The 12,708-nt window shown below is 37.2% G+C and overlaps 1 long non-coding RNA gene across 1 annotated transcript; it reads left to right on the plus strand.

Moving 5' to 3' along the window:
- The first annotated feature begins 4,428 nt into the window (after window positions 1–4,428).
- LOC149215929 (uncharacterized) lies at window positions 4,429–6,465 on the plus strand. Its single transcript, XR_016250509.1, has 4 exons — window positions 4,429–4,617; window positions 5,050–5,172; window positions 5,361–5,520; window positions 5,637–6,465. It is a non-coding gene; the product is annotated as an uncharacterized LOC149215929 (long non-coding RNA).
- Window positions 6,466–12,708: the final 6,243 nt, after the last annotated feature.

Here is a 12,708-nt window from a genome sequence, read left to right on the forward strand (position 1 = left end):
TCAATATCAACAATAAAACCCCACACCTGGGTCAATATCCTCCATAAGCATGACATCATGCCCACTTTGGGTCATAAATGTCGTGAAAGTGCATGAATGGGCTAGTGGGATGTCTCATCATCATAATCAACTCCAATCATTGGGGGAAAGCCCTCAAGAAGTGCTTTAAAATGCCTCAAGTGTCAAAACCATGCTCTGGGTGCCCTACATCACCCTCCCAAGGGCTAGATGGATGGGATGGCATCATCTCTCTTCAGTGTTGGGGCTACAAGTGCAAATGCAATCCCTCCCTTGTCATCTTGGGGATAACCATCATCATTTGGACTCCATATCAAGCAATGCCCATCAAGTAGTGTCAAGGCTAACCTGGGGCATGATGGGTTCACTGGTTACAACATCTAGAATATACAACACCAAGCAAGAGTAGTGTAGCATTTCAACATCTAGGGTTGCTTTGAGGTGTTAATCATCTGCTGGAGTCATCAAAGTGCATAACGCTCTGCTCTGGATGTGAAACGCTGCATTTGCAAGGTCATCACTGCTCTCTGAAAGTTTAAAAGGGCCTGGGCATGATATGTAGTGGAGACATATAATGTGTGAAGGACCACCTCGCAAAACCATCACAAAATCAAGTGAAAGTCACCAATCATTAGGGACAATGATCATGGATGCATCACAGGGGACCATACTTAATTGTTAAGGGCATAATAACGCTTCAAACTGTGATCACCTTCAAATATGTAACTAGACCTAATCCTATAATAATGTTCCCTACTTGTGTTTGGGATGGTTAGATGGTTAACCATATTAGGTTTTTTCAGCCCCTAAGGGGAGGTAACATGTCCTAGGTTAACCCGTCAACCTATAGATGCTTGTGATAATAATGACAATGAATGGGAAAGACATCAAGGCAATGTCCCATGGTCATGGGACCAACTGATGGAGGTTCATCATCCTATGTGTATAGATGTAAGGAGGGAGCAATTGTGGAGGCATGAGTTACCCCTTTCCTTGGCCTACTTTTTCCACCCCTCTGGTGCTCCTTTTACTTCTTTCTAGTAATGCTTTTGTAAGGAGCATAACTTAGGTGTCTAATCTTGCTTTTAATTATTTAATTTTTATTTACACTTTAATGATGAGGCGATTTCTCGCTCATCAGGCATGGGACATGCAAGGGTTCTTTTATTATGTGAGGGAGCATCAAGTGCTTAGGAATTGGGTGAAGGCTAATGAAGGGGGTAGAGCTCATGCTAGGTTTTTGCATACACGCAAAATAATGTCCCGACCACCTTTTGCATTTTAACTTTCTTTTTCTTTCGTTATGGCCATTTTATGCTTTTTCCTTTCTTTTAGTTGCATCAACCGCTAGGGCAATGTTTATGGTCCAAACTCACGGATGAGGATATGAGGGTGCCTATTCCATTCAACCAACAACAACAAACTGAAGGATGGATATGAAATCTGGGGAATGGTGGAAAGTGGTAAGTATAGAAAAGTTATGGACATGCTACATTAATCTAGTTCTCCCTAGTAGTGCCCCTCCTATAACCCCAAGGCCTTATAGGAGGTCCCATTGGACTAGGGTCAAAAACTAACCTCCCTGATAAGGTGAGAGAACAGGTTTATGGTCAAGATTGATCAATCATCCAAATCACCCCTTATTCCATGCTAGATAGCCCAAAACATTAAGTAAAAGCACATGATTGCAAAATGGATATAGTACCTACCGAATGATGACCCACCTTCCTTCAAGAGGAATAGCGGATGGGGAGAGGTGTCTGATTGGTGCAATGGTGAAGGAATATGGAATATCATCATGTACTGAGCCAATGCAGTGTGCAGTGTTGCTGGCTGGCTGTCCAATGAAGGAATTTTTTTCCCTTCCTATGGAATTACTCACTTTTTGGTTGTTAACAGGCATCATTGGACATTCTATATCTTACTGGGACGCAATGTTGGTCTTTCATCTCCAACATGTGTACTTTTATTGGAATGGCATGGTTCCAGACTATTTTTGACTACAGGAAAACATGGCATTGTTTATATTCACTGCTAGATATATTTGCTTCTAGAATCAAGAATATTGATAACTTGAAAAAAGTTTTGATGTAATTTTTAAATTTCACCGTAAACGAGTGCATTTTTTGTAGAAGTCCACACCCTCATTGAGTTGGCCACCTGGAGGATCAACCTCGTGAGCATTGTGGAAATATTTTCTCCTTCTCCCCTTGTATTTGACAGGAAGGAATGATATAAGTGATTGACAATGAGGCTTCTAGTTTGAAATCCCTATGATTCAAGCATGCATGAACGAGTCAGAACCACATCGAGAACTAGAGCCTCGAGCTTGAGCTAGAGTTAGAGTTGTAGCCAAAGTAAAAGCCATGAACGTGATTCATTTTTGGTCATCTTCAAACCGACATTAGTTTGCAGTCATCTTATAATTGCCATTTGCGAGCACTTCCAGTTTGCAGAAGACATCAACTTCCAGCTAAATTAGGAAATGTTTTGGGAATTGTTGAGCCCTAGAGCCGAGTTGCAGAGTTGGTGATCAACCTTAAACCACCATTTAGTAGAAGACTTAGGATTTTGCTAACCATTGGGTTTGTGGTCATCCCAAAACCACCACATTTAAAGAGCACATTCGGCCAATTGCAATTGTGCTCATCTGTCTACTTGGACTCACATACACCCCTTTGGATTAAGGGGGGTGGGGGGTATGTTAGACACCTAATTTGTCAAGGTTATGGTGGGGAATGTGAACCGTCACCATAGTCGAAGAGACCTTGGAAGATGAATCCAATGGTCAGAAATAATGTATTAAATGTTGTATCATATAAATAAATGCAATCCACACTAACTTTTTTTTACTCTGGTTCATGCCCAACATTGAGGAAAATTTTGCTATTAAAATTCTGTGACCTCAGGCTAAAACTGGTATTACCCTATCTGATTGTGCTATATCTGACTAATTACTAATTTCCAAACAAAATTTCTACGACCAAGCATGAATGTGGAAGTTTGGGTTGTTACTAGATTTAGAAGAGGTCGACCTGGCTTTATACATCCTTCCATGTATAAATGATATTTACAAGAAGGAAGATGAGGTTTTATGAGAAAAACAGGCTAGCTGAAATGAAGTGTATTCCAAGGCATACCTGGTCAAGGAAAATTGACTAGCATAAAATATTTAGAGAAGAAATACCTCTAAGCTGAAATGAAGAAATACTTTTAATATTGTAGCTGAAATGATGTATATTCCAAGTCAAACCTGGTCAAGGAAAATCAATTAGCATAAAATATTTGAAGAAGAAATACTTCTAATGACTTTTTTTAATGGATTATTCTTGTTTTGTGAATTATCATTTATGGTGTTGTCTTGCTTCAATGTCTAGTGTCACTAGCTTTTCAAAGAGAAGTGGCACTATCAGTGTGGATTTATCAAATCCATTAACTTAGTGAAATTTTGAGTCTGGGAGAGATCTGATCTAAACATTTGTGCTAATTTTATGATACTGGGGTTTATCTGTCAAGTTACACATGGATTTGTATGGATTGATGAATCTAATCTCATTACATCTGCATAGGTGGAAAATTTCATGCATCAGCATATTTTGAAATTGCGGATGTCATAGATGTCCTACTTTAAATCTATTCTCATTACATCTGCATATGTGGAAAATTTCATGCATCAGCATATTGTGAAATTGTGGATGTCATAGATGTCCTATTTGCCTTTGTTTCATATCTCGAGAGATAAAGAGGAAGTTAGGGAGTAAGCTGTGCTGAAAATGAACCAAATTGCAGCAGTTATTTTGGCAAACTTGTTGACGTGTCACATGGTCCATGATATGGGAGTAGGCGTAGGTCAAGTGTTTGATCTGCTAGCCAGGGCGAATGTGAGTTAGTGAGTCAAGCTCACTTGCAATCTGTATCATCTCGGTCTGCTAGCCAGGGCGAATGTGAGTTAGTGAGTCAAGCTCACTTGCAATCTGTATCATCTCGGTTTGACTGTTGAATCAAGTTCTACGTACTGGTAACAATGTTCTCCTATTCTAGGGCCATGACTGATAGGGGCTTGAGGGTACGCTTGAATCAAGAGGGTTCTTATGGGGGGTTAATCTTGAGAATGGATTTATATCAGTTCTGGAAATTTTAATGCCAGACATGTTCCACTGTACTACCTTCATCTTCTGTATAATATCAATCACATGATGTTTTCATGAAAGATAACATACATCTTGGAACATAAACAATAGAGTGCTTGGTCATTGGCCTTTACTGTCAAGTCCTGATAACATAGGTGGAAAAATTCATGCATTTCCTGATTTTGAAATTGTGGATGTCCTACTTTGTCTTTGTTTCATATCCGGGGAAATAAGGAGGAAGTTAGGAAGAAAGTTGCGATGAATGTTGTGCTGAAAATAAGCGAAAATGCAGTAGTTACAGGTCATGCAGCAAGTATTTTGTCTAACTCGTTGACCTGGTCCATGAATTGTGAGTAGTTGTAGGTCAAGTGTTTGACCTGCTATCCAGGTCAAATGTGAGATGGTGACTCAAGCTTGCTGGCAATTTGAATCACCCCAGTTTGGCTGCTGAATCAAGTTTTGCCTACTGGTAACACTGTTCTACTATTCTATGGCCATGATTGACTGGGGTATGAGGGAACATTTGAATGAAGAGGGTTCTTGTGGAGGGTTAATCTTGAGAATGGATTTGTATCAGTTCTGTAAATTTTAGTACCAGATATGTTCCACTGTGCTACCTCCATTTTATTTATAATTTCAATCACATAATGCTTTTCATAAAAGAGAACATACAATCTAGAGCACAAACAATAGAGTGTTTGGGCATTGTCCTTCTTTGTCAACTCCTGAATTTATTTTCTTTCATTTTAGAACTTTTGACTTTTAGCTGCTGCCTATTTCAGGTAGCACACAAGTAGCTAGAAAAGTGTCAAAAATATCCAGATAAATTGTCTCAGCATTATAAATCAATCCAGAAGAAATTGGATGTGGTTAATGAAAATCATTATTATTTTCTTTTCAGTTATCAAGGAATAAAATATCAGAGGAAGCTTGCTATGGTGGTGGAGTTATCTTGGAAATAGTGAGCCACTTTCTAGTATATACGGGTGCTGCCCACAGGCTTTTGCTGACCGAATCATAATTTGTAATATGTTATAACTGTCAACTAATTTTTTTTCAAGTGTTTCCTTTTTCTTTCAGAATGTTTAAAACTACACCTTTTATTGATTTATAGGATCTAAGATTATTATTGTTCAATGACAAGCTGTCAAATTATGTCTGGAAATTCCAAATTTGCTGTCTGTTGAAATTTCCCATTGTTTGTGGCTGTAGTTTCCCCTACTTATTCTTACAGCAATGGAATGGAAGTCAAAGGCTCAACTGAGTGATAATTTTACAAGGGGATTACTTCCAATTTCAACTTGTTCTTTCTACAAGATTGAAGCTTAGTCTTCTGGAGAGAGCAAAACATGCACTCTTTTTCAATGGCCTGGTGAGTGACAACCAATTTTATATCTTAATTGTTTCTTATTTAATGGAAGAAAGGATGATATTTTTGCAATAAAAGTTTCTTAATGTTTACTGTTCAAGTTTTTCTACAATTCACAGGTGGAACCCAGATGAAATTCACCATGAAGGTGTGATTTGTGATAACTTTTTTTTTGCGCTGCCTTGAGAGCAACATTTGTTAGTGATAAAAGCTGCTGGTAAAGGTAAATATGCCCAGTTTAATCTCTACATATATTGAATTAAGGTCAACCCACCCTTAGATTAATGGGTTCAACTTTGCTCTTATGCCTTTCAAAGATTGTAAAGATTGTCTTGGTAAGCTTAGTGGTTATGTAAAATTATTGTATACTACCACAATTCCATTGTTGAAGGAACTCTTAATAGAACATCATAACCTGTCAGCAAATTATATTATGAAAGGAGATTATATGATGTTGATCTAAGACAGCACCCCGTCTTCTGGATCCATATCTGCATCCAGATCCAGAGAGGTTCCATGCGACTTAGCTTAATATATATGCAACCTTCAGGCATGCTATTCTATACTTATGTGGTAATTGCCACATTTGCTAATATTCTCTTTACTGGTTACAAACTTACAGCTCAGATACTCCATGTTTATTTATTATAACTGGTGTCTATGGAGGTTTACTTGAAGAGTTTGTTCAAACTTCAAATCTGTCCTAAACTACTGGAAGAGGTAAGCTTATATCTCCTTTTTGGTCTTTGGAGTACCACTGAGTTCAATTATCCCTCTGCCCAGAGAAATTTAGATTTGTGAAGTCTACAAACTTTTACACCCAGTTTGACCTCCATAAATATTTTGGTCAGAATACAAATGACATAATACTTTTGGAAGGTATGCCTTATTCCCAGGGTTTTTCTAGTTCCTTCTATATTGTGCACTCTTTACTTGCTGCTCAAAGGACTCTGAGGGTCATCACTAATAATGTTGGACTGTATTCCCTTCTGTTGTTCTGAGCTTTTTCCTGCTTCATTCAATGCTATATTTATAGAAGAGAAGGCATATATTATTGTTCCCTTGGTTGCATGAGCAGTTGAGAATTCATCCTTGGCTGTGCCATCGCAAAGCTATGTTTGTATGTTGTAATTTTAGCATTGGCTGGCTACATTTCTTTTTCCTTTTGCTCCAATAAAAAACTTAAAAACCGCCAATTCTATTCAAGTAGGAAAAAAATCACACTTATAATGTGCTGTTGCATTTGCAGATCAAAAGAGGGACATTTTTATTGCCTCCTATCATCTACAAAATCCTGGAAAAAGATCTTTTATTTAAGGTACATAAATATGTAGGTTTACGATGACGGGCAAAAAATCCCAACAGTCTTTAACTTGGGTCTATACATTCTAAAAACAAATGTATCCATAGCATGATCTTATAATTAGTAGAAAGCATTTAAAAAACAAAAAGCGTAAGTTTTGTGCCTCTAGGGGGCCAATGAAACCTCCAACAATCTTGAGTTCATATCCAAATCAATTGCAAAGTATAAGTGGATTTGAACTATGATCTTCGCAAAATTCCAACCACTTACCACTAGACCATAGGCCATTACATTCTATATAATGGAGCAAATTTATTTTGAAGAGGACACAACAATGCCTTTTATGAAGAATAAAGGCCATAAAACCGTTTTATTTGTGGGAAAAGGTTGGGGAAAGTGTTCCAACAGTGCTATAGTCTTCTTGTTATAAAGGTCTTGAAGACATTTTTATTCCAAGTTGGAGATCCTTTTAATGTGAGAAGATATTTTGATGTATTTTTTGCATATTTTTAATGAATCAAATGTTCATTGGAAGCAGACCCGGAGACGTAGTCCAAGAGGGGTGAACTCTATTAATGACTTGCTATTATTTGTCTTTCACATTGTTGTTTATTTTGCAATTTCATATTTTAAATGCTCATTAAACCTTATTAAATTCATTTAATTAATAAAGTTACATACAAAGACAATTTAAGCATTTAATTTTGGACGAAGTTTTGGTATCAAAGTAGGCTTGATCAAGGATTCACAGAGTGTTGAATGGTAAACAAGTCTAGTCTCAAGTGTAGAGAAGGTTCACTTGAAGAGTTTAATCTCTAGATTGGTACAAGACAAACATTTCCATGACAAGTAATGGAATGTGAAGGGGGAAAAGGCCTCACCAAGTCTGAAAGGGCATTTTGGCAAGTCTTTCTTGACATGAAAGTGATGGAAGAAGAGTCGTAGAAAGAATGGAGAAAAAATGGAGAAGGCCCTATTCAAGTTAAATATTGGCTCAAATTCCTCCTCCTCTTGTTTCTTCTCCACCTCCATCTCCATCTCAAAAAGAGCAACCAAAGAAGACCGATTCTGAATTATCTTTGTTGAAATTAGATGTGGAATTCAATTTGCTGATGTATAATTGTGAATTTGATGCAGGGAAGTAAGATTATTGGATCAAGCACATTGAAGTCTACTGTACAGCTTAAAGAATTGTGGATGAAGCATTAATGGATTGGAAAAATATAAGACAAGGTAGAGGACAAAATGTGCAAGATTATACTCGAGTTCAAAAAGAGTGCATTAACACTGAGCATTTTTTTTATACGCTCCTTTGAAGTATATTGGTGGGTTGCGTAGTTATTTGAGACATACTATTCTTATGTTCAACCCAATTAATCTTGATGAAGTTTGTGTCCACACTATTGACATCGAGTCAAGTGGAAAGAATGCCCTCGAAATCTTTTCAAAGAAACCAATTTAGCCAATTGCAAACCAGAACAATGAAAAGGATAAAGTCAAAAGAATAGTTACAATGAAAAAAGGAGTCGAGAAGCTATGACGTGATGATCCCAAGTTTTGGACGCTTTATTCAAAACTAAAGTCAAAGTGGTTAAAAAATATGAAGGGTAATAAGAAGACCAGTGCTACTTCCCAACATGATCTTGGATTAGATTTAGGTGATGAAACCAAGATCATGACCATCCAGATACAAGGTATATCTTATGTTGCTAGTTCTAGCTATAACACTCATTCTTAAAAATCCAAAAGTATGCATGATGGAAAAAAATGAGCTTTTTCATATTAGAGTCATTTCAAAACATAAAAAGATTCGTATTCTTTGATAGTGGGTCACAAGCTAATCTTATCATTCAAGAATTTGTTAAAATATTTGGACTGGAAACTAAGCGCTCATCCAAAACCTTATCCTTTAGGATGGTTATGTGAAAATGCTAAGTTATAGGTGTCTAAATAATGAAAACTTAGATTTGCAATTATGTCCAATTTCATCAATGAGGTAGAGTTAGATGTCGTACCACTTGATATTTGTGGGATTGTTTTGGGAAGTCCATATTTATATGATATGAAAGCTATCTTTAGGGAGAAGGACAAGTATCATCTTATAAAAGATGGGATTCAGTAATCATGAGATCCCATTGAATGAAGGTGAATTTGACTGTTGTTCCCACAAGCAGATGAAAACACTGGTAAATGTTAGAAAAATTGTACTAATGATTGTAAAAGCTAATGATGATGTTAGATTTAATGCTTTAAGTTGATGTGATCCTAAACATAAAAATGAACTAGGTAAGATTGTCTCTAACTATGGGGAAGTGTCTCAAGATCCTAAAGGATTACTTCCCAAGAGATATTGTTATGAATATAATTCATAACAAATGACATAAATAAAATTGATGTAAATATTAAATAATCAAATATTAGTTATGTTAAATAATCATTAAGTTAAGTGAAAAGGCATGTCTAAAAGACATGCCTACTCACGAAAGGTCACTTGCTGAGGTATAAAATCAGGGCCTCATTGTAACACTCAAATCATCTTATATCAACTTATACATTTTATAAATATTAATAAATTATTATTATTAAATACATGTATGTATTTTTTACATTCAAGTTTACAAGCTATCAGTTTTCTTGCTTCAGCCATAGTTTTTATGCTGCAGTGGTATCAAAGCCATGACAAACCATATAATCATACGGGCCATTGAACGTAGTTCGCCGCATAGTGTGCCGTTACATTCACATCCTGATTACGTTGAACAGTTTAGTATTCAAGAAGCATTTCAACGATTAGAAAAATCATGTGCAAAAATCAAAGCATGTCGAAAGAAAATCGATAATAAGGAAGGTAATAGGGACAGTGAAGAAACAAAACAAGTAGATGTACAATATCATAACTGGTGGGCTCCAGTATTGTAGCAATAATGCTACAACTCCTGGAACTCCCTTCTTTAATTTTATCAACCCGGCAGTTCGTAACAAACTTGGAAGCGACGGTGCTGTATGCACAAGTACTAGCTCTTGCCGCAGCTGTCACTTGGTCAGCTAGCACAAGTCCGCTAGGGGCTCAAGCCAACTTCTATGAGCTCTTAGAAGAAGCTTTTTAACTGATGGACGAAAGCTAACTCAAAGGAAGCTAATCTACTTGCGGAAAGAAATTGAAAGCCAAAAAGAAACGCAAACCCTAGCAAACCCTAATTCTACCAACTAGTCCTACTGATGCAAAAATGAGAATGCAAACTATGAGAAGAGATGCCATTACTTCTAGGAAGGTAAAATGCATGTGTCTAAGTTATCACTATCTGAAGAAAACATCTTTTTGTATTTTTGATTAAGTTGTTGGAATTATCATGCATGTGCTTCTAACTAGTTTTCCACTGTGCAGGGATGGATCAAGGGATGAAATGCTTTGGGAAAGGTTGGGATGGTACAGAGAGGGTCTAAGGGATCCCTAGCATTCTTTCTGAGAGTTTCACAAAGTCTGGAGGCCATGCAACCGTGTTTATGAACTTCTACAGGAAGTCTGCAGGGGTTTCTACAGGAAGTTCTGTAAGTCTTCTATAGGATGTTCTGTAATTCTTCTACAGGATGTTTCGAAATGGGATTTTGGAGCATGGACGGAGGGAAAAAGATGGAGGAATGAGTATGGAGGTGAAATAGGGATGTGAAGAGGTCTAAGGCTCGGTGGATGAGGCTAAGGAGCGATTGGATTTGTTCAAGGGAGAGTGAAGCAATGTTGCACAAAAATTAGGGTTTTGGGAGCGAATGGTAAATGTGAAGCAAGGGTTCTAAGTAGAGGGTGGAGCAAGTAGGTTGGATGGAGTATGTGCAGGTAAGGAAGGGTAATAGGTACTCTGCAAGTAGTTTTCCAAACTGAACAAACAAAGACATGCAAAAAACAAAGATCTAGTTATGCTACCCTAATATGATCTAGCGAACAGTAATAAGAATGGACAACAACTTTATTTGCAAGGAGACCATGTATATTAACTGTGAAATGAAGCATTCAAAGCTCTGAACATGTAACCAACTTCTGCAAATGAAAAACCTAAGTTGTAGGAAACGTGGCCCTAGGGGGCGTTTCGCCAGGGGAAACGAAACGAAACGCGTTTCCCCATACCGTACGGCCTGGAAACGCGTTTTCGGCCGTACGGCCACGTTTCCCGAAATGGAAATGTGGCCGTACGGCCAGAAACGCGTTTCCAGGCCGTACGGGCCACGTTTCCCCCAAAAAAACATTTGTTTTTTAATTTTTTTTTTTCTAATGTAGATCTCTTACATTTGTTTGCCCTAGTGTTGATATGCACTTCATGGTAATGTTAAATTCTTAAAGTAAAAGTGATATTCTCCTTTATTTTTCATTTTCATCCTTTTACTTAAATTTTTAACATTACCATGAAATGACTCAGGATGTTTGAGAGTGGTTTCGCCGTCATTGGATTTCATATGGAGAAAGTAGAATTTTAGATCTTACTCAAAATCCAGCAGACTTATCTGTTTTTCAGGATTTCAGGATTGGGGGGATTTCAATGTTTCCATTGGATTTTATCATGTACTAGGGTATGGAACTTGTATTTAATCGAGAGAACAAAGCCCTCTATGCAGGGGAGACTCCCATTAATCAAGAGAATGTAGGGTACTAGGGTATGAAACTTGTATTTAATCAAGAGCACTAAGGTCATTCGACTATGTAGGAGGAGACTCCCAATCAACCACGAGACAAAAAATTAGAAATTTTCTCGTGACTGATTTTGGATATTTCTATTTTCATTATGTGATTATTCATGAGTAAATGTGATGTAAATTTAGATACTTATAGTCTATGCATTGACAATTGACAATTTTATCATAATGTAATAAATTAGAATGTATCATATATGCTTTATGATTGCACATATTTCTTAAATTCCTAATATATATATATATATATATATATATATATATATATATATATATATATATATATATATTCGCGTTTCCCCGTTTCCAAAATTTGGGGAGGTCGCGTTTCGTATCGCTTCCCGTTTCGGAAACTCGTACCCGTTTCCCCGTTTCGTGCAACCTTGTGAAAAACAAACACTAATGATTGCATGGTAAAGCAAAGTCAGTGTTTTTGTGGGCAGCAAAGTCATCCTAGTCACAGCTCCTGATCCCACTAAGGGAGAGGTGAAACCACAGATGTTTGTTGGCCCTTTTCTTGAAGCTTTTTCTGTTAACAACCTATCAAATAAATCTGAGCATGAAAATCTATTTTACTCATCAAAAAACAAACTAAATAACAAAACAAGATTTAGATCTAAATAGCAAATTTTATTCTAAGAATGCAGCAAAGACACATAAAGATAATCAAAGGAGGTATTCGGCGCTTGAGATGGGCCCAACCCCAAGAGATGTAGCTTCCTAAGAGAGATTTAGAGCTGGTGCAAAGCTGGATTCATCTTTATTGATCAAGAAATGAAGAGTTACATCAAAACTGTCCACAAGAAGAACTTGAACATGAGCTGAAAGCAAAGCTAGTCTATTGCATAAAAATCGAATTACAAAATGACTGCAACAAAGCTATGAAATGACTAACTACTATCTACTATCTACTGGCTAACTAGCTAACAAAATTGACTAACTGAAATGAGGTCTTAAGCCCTCTTATTTATACAATTTGAGGACCCAACAGTCCTCCTAGAATTTAGGGACTCGGCTGCCCAAAACTTGGAGTTAACAGCAGTCCTACTTGACTTGCTTGGCTGCCCTTGTGTTGATTGATTCGATGGCCCTTAAACTCCAAGCTGATGGTGGAGAATTCGAGGTAAGGGCCCATAAATGAAGGGGACACCTTCCTACAAATCCTCTAGCTTGTTCTCCCACGAATTTGGCTGCCAAGTGCTCATTAA

This window comes from Pinus tabuliformis, chromosome 1_1 (genome assembly GCF_031772625.1).
Source record: "Pinus tabuliformis cultivar Carrire ecotype Pingquan chromosome 1_1, CPIR1, whole genome shotgun sequence".
Taxonomy (NCBI): Eukaryota; Viridiplantae; Streptophyta; class Pinopsida; order Pinales; family Pinaceae; genus Pinus; species Pinus tabuliformis.